The sequence below is a fragment of the Sipha flava genome, unplaced genomic scaffold (assembly GCF_003268045.1).
Source record: "Sipha flava isolate LNK unplaced genomic scaffold, YSA_version1 243_pilon_pilon, whole genome shotgun sequence".
Classification (NCBI taxonomy): Eukaryota; Metazoa; Arthropoda; class Insecta; order Hemiptera; family Aphididae; genus Sipha; species Sipha flava.
Window position 1 is genome coordinate 206,737 of NW_020272891.1, and position 5,636 is coordinate 212,372.

Consider the following 5,636-nt stretch of genomic DNA (forward strand, 5'->3'; position numbering starts at 1 on the left):
AAGTACCGTTTCACTGTACCGCATATTATTTATTGGGCTATTATTTCACGAGCGCACACACTACGCTCGTAGAGCTTTGAACATTCAAACGGTTTCGACGCACGATACCTGCGCGCGGGCCAAACTAAAACCTTACATCAAGGGCCTATTCTGAGGATTTTTATCAACTATGCATTTTGTTTGAATAAGCCTATCAGAATAGAATTATGTTGTCAATATATACTGTCAAATTATAGTTAAAAATGATAAAATTTGTAGCTTTTAGGTGAAGTTGTTTAAAATGTAACCCGTTAAAAAGATATAAAACAATTTACATTACATTATCTATACACTATATTTTTAAATTAAATAATAATATATAAAACTTGCTAGGATACAAGGATACTAGGATGCATATTCACTATATCAAATTCAAAATTAATTTTCATATTGTAAAAACATAATATGGTATATTATAACATAGTAAATATTATTTGCTATCTTATCTTATTATCATCCACAACAATAAATCATAATAATCAATAACGCAAAAGTTTATTATCATGTGCGCGTCTAGATTTTCCAAATACGCAAAATAAGCTCAACTGCATTTTAGAATAAGCCCTGCTTACATATTTCGGGTGAAAAGGGTCCGGTGTAAGTACCGAGATAACCTGCAGTGGCTACGGCCCCGCACCCCGGTCTACTAATTTGCGTACGGAGAAAATTTGTCACCACTCACTGCCACGGGTTCAGTTCAAATTTTATAAAAAAGATTTATCTGTTCGTAAACCAGACTTCGGCGTTCGATATTCCCAAGTAAAACCTTAACACGCCGAACAACAAGAATCGGCAGACCTTTATCTCGCGTTAAGCGTTCAGTAGAATAACGTAAACGGTCAGATTTTGTCACGACCCCGAACCGCAGGTTCTGAGATTCATTATTTTTATTTCGTACTTAGAGCGCCATGCGCCCTCTCCCCCGTTGGAAGAAAACGTTTAGAAATTAATATTTTTCCGAAAAAATAATTAAAATAACCTATTCATCGGACATTTTTTTTCTTCCTCTTTGATTTCCCATAATATCCGTCCTGTACCGGTGCGTCCTCCATTGCGCCGTGCCGCAGGTTAATTGACATGAACAAATATTTTTTCCGTTGTTCTTCTCCTTTGCAAACAATATTGAAATGCGTTCTGTTTCGTGGGTCTGCGCAATATTCGGTGGATGTTATAAACTTTTTTTATTGTTTATTCAAAACTCTAATAAGTTAATCAAGAAAGTTGTCGACGTCCATTATTGAGAAAAAAAGGATAAGTGTACAGGTACAGCTTATTTCATAGAGCTTTTTTATTGTTCCATATTGGCATCCGACCGAAATGCATGAACTCGCAAAATATATTTACACGAACAAATATTAAATAACTGTTAACAGTGTACTGAAACATTTTGAAAAACCAATTTAAATGGTTATACCTCTATAAATATTATATTTTTCGTACAAAATCACTGCAGTCTTGGTACTTCGATTAATCGAACGTTTATAACATCTTGTATAATCGTAAACATGCGTAAGACATGAATTATTATCCTATAACATTCAAAAGTGAATAGGTTCGAAACTCATCTCGTCCTAAAATGTCGCATTTATTTTCGGCTATTTTATCGTTGGGCGGATCCACTATATTTATCATTGAGTTAATTGTTTTTTTTTTACACGTTCTGCACTATTTCAAAGCGCAATGCCTGTGTGCTCATGTCTCTGGGGGCGATATTTATCATAACAACAATGGTAATCGATCTGATGACGTGTACAATTATTATGTTATGAAAATTACACTCGCGTGTATAGATAAATATGAAATAATCATCGAAATGATAAAGTTGTACATTCTTATGTCGAAGGTTATGTTCCCTGTTGAAATTAAAATAACCTTTCAGCTAATTTCAATTTTCATTTTCCAAATGGTTAATGTGGTGTATGTAAAATTATAAAAAACTTTTCGTACCACTGTCTGTGTGTATGATTTTGCTGTTATTTCAATAACAATAATTTTTTCCATGGTATAAAACTTATTATTGTGTGTTATTAATCGCTATTGCGTCTTTAAAACAATGTGGTTATTCGTGTTATGCGATTGTACCCTCCGAGAAGCGAAATAACTTAGTTGTGATCACAACGTAATCGTAAAAAAAAACTGCGCAAAAATAATCGATTTTTTGCAAGTACGTAGTATGCTTCTGTACGTGAATTGTATCCAACTGCGCATTAAATAAGACTTGGAAACAGTGATATTATTTATATTTATAATATCCACTTCTCCTGTCGTAATGAACAAAAACAAAAAAAAAAAAAAAAATCACCGTGCGTATTGAATATTAAGTAAATTTGTAACGAATTTATTAATACAAATTGACCAATCCATTACTGGATTTAACGCGGAAGTCAAAATGAAGACAAACGCATTGATTAAAATATTTTATTTGATATAGGTATAAATGTAAAAAATGTTTTCTCATATAACGGAAAATTATAAATATATTATTTTTAATTTAAAGAAGCAAATTTTTTTTTGTCAAATCAGTACCTACCAGTGCAACAATATGCGTCGTCCGATAAGATTTTTTTTTTTAATAACATAAGGTTTTCTGCCCTCTTCCTTTTTTTTTGTTTTTAAATAATATATTGTAACTTTTAATATATTAATTGTTCACTCTCGTTTTTATCTATTGTCTGTTAAATAAATTCCTCATTAATTGCCGTCTAATCGAGGATAGCATTTATACGGTTTCTTGATTTGAAACCAACTTCGGCACCGACTTTTGCGTAGTAACAATAACAATAACTTGTATCCGCTTAAATGTGTTATCGCCAAACATTACTTGTAAGAGGCCATACGATCGTCGTCGGATTTCGTCTGTATGTGGTGCTAAGACCGGCTAGAGGGTAGGGGCTGACTTAGCTTTGGGCGGCGAAAGATTACCGGCCATCTGATAAAAGTGTGGACTCAGGCTTTGACCTGACAACTACAAGTTCGTATTTGCTACAATTATCAACCTACTCGTGTCCAAAAACTACAGCCCGAGTCCATCAACACGTTATAGTCACACCATCCGGTCACATTTCCAAAAATAAAACCGTAATTTAAATTTTAAATAGTGTAATCACTCGAACAATTATTCTATTCACTCTATTCAATAGGAACTCAATCTGTTTCAATGGAAATTATGACCTCCGATGAAGTCGCGGTAGAGTTAATGCAACCAAATACCAATAAACAAAGCGCATATAACATTTAGTATAAAACATGTACATGCAATTTGGAGTATGCATTGTGTACTATTAAAAATTATCGTGTAATTAGCGAACGCAAGTAATTATTAGGTGCACTTATAATACAAGAGAACCGTATTATAATACTGTATTGCATAACAGAAATATTTTCCGAACATTGGTTTTACGGAAAAATGCAGTCTAACTAAATAGGACAATATATATGCTGCAATAAGAATGTTTAGTATCAATATAAACCATTTAGAAGATATACACTTTAGTAATACGTGCATCAATAATAATATAAAATAAAGTAATACGCGAAAACCATTAAAAACGGTTCTATAGGCACAGGTCATTAAATAAAAGGAAATATGAGTTTTAAAATTGACGTAGCAAATATTCTACATATATGTCTGTGGACGACGACTGAACGCCGCACATTTTACTCGCCATTAGTAAAATGGTTAATCTCCGTTTTGTTTAATTTTGCATCTGTTTAGTTAGGATAATATAACAATAAGTAAATTAGCAAATTCATATCTACAAAATGTGAAGCCAGGAACAATAGAAATATAAGAATGAGGCTTAAAAATATGTTGCGAATGTTTAATAAAAATACGGGATTGTTTTCACGTTTTTTATCAAATCAAAGTCGTGCATTACTTAATATCGTGTGTACATATATTATATATACACTATACTTTTTAATGTTTATCCTTCATTACTACACTACTACCATTACAACCATTTACTATTAATATTTTTTTATTTTTTTATTTTATTCAATCTAATCAAATTCATTCGAATTTCGTCGTGATTGTAGAAGATTTCTTACGAGTACGTATAACCAACTGATTGATATGTGGTGAAATTTGATAGAAAAATGTACGTATTTTAATATTATTTTCCTCGTAAATATATCCGCGTATAATATTTATTTATTTAACCAGTAACTGTGACCGCCGAGAGATTTCCCCTTTAAAGCAATTTATTTTAACGATGATAGACAATTTATTAACTTACACATATACATATATATATATATATATATAAAATACCCTTAAACGATTATGCGCTTTCATCCTTCTCCCCCGCCCCGCACATGGTCCGCATCACGATTCTCATCTATACGCTTTTGAACACCGAGAGCCGTTGCTGGTCTAACAAGGGCGAGCAACGTATAATAGAAGTAGGGGGGGGGGTTAAAATTCTGAAATTAAAGTCTGCGCACGCATAGGTCGTATATACATATATATATATATATATATGAGATTATAGTTATTAACGAGTGCGATGCTTGTGCGTCGAGTACGACATAAATTCCGCCGGGCAAGTTTATGCCGACTTCGTTTGAACGCGTTTTGCTATTTTGCGCAGGTTTCGTTTGTACGTGCGAGTACGTGTGTGCGCGTGTGTTTTGTACACTCGCACGTGTAGTCCATTTGTCCTATAGTGTCGATATGTATACCAATACATAATATGTATAGAATATAAGCTAAAAAACAATATATATATCGCGCGAGTGTGTTTCACGGCTACGAAGGCGTTCTGGTTTGTTTTTCATTCACATTTACATCGTAAACTAGACCGCGAGTCGCGTCTCTGTGCCATAATATAATATTACGCACACACATGTACGGTACGTACGTACAACGATATGCAGATGGGAAAACAAAACGCCGTCTTCGGACGATTTTGATTGTTGACGTGTTTTATATTTTTCGAATTCCGATCGTGTTACACGACGACGACGATAATATTATTAGAATATACTTACATGCATACGCGTAGAACTCATAGCATACCTTTACTCGTATACGCCTCGCTGTATGTACGAGTTCAATATGCCTTTGTGTATATTATACCCCTCTCGACTTCAGTTCCACCGAGGATAAGGCATCGCTTTTCCGATTTTACTTATTTGTCCACACTGACTGCGTTAGGACAGTTAGGTAACGTGATTTTGAACGATAGTTCTATTTTTTTAATTATCGCCGTATCACGAATCGACCAACACGAAACGCAGTGATCGAGATCGCAACGGAAAAAAAATAAATAAATATCCCGGTGCGCACAAGTTTATGGTTTATCCAGTTGTGCACAGTTCGCAATATCCAATTATAAAATATCTAACCACAACAGATTTTCGAGTCATTTCAGACTCATCTCAGACGATGTTTTACCAGTCGTGCATACGTCATGTATTGATCATATGAAAAACGCACGTCTTCACTATATATATCACGGTTGGTTTCTTAACTTCATTTCGATCGTATAATTAATTAGCCAAGTGTTTTTTTTTTTTTAAACTTGTATCGTACCGTTTGCCGGTTCAGTGACGGTGATGGAAATCATTATAAACGCTTAGTGTATACTTTTGTT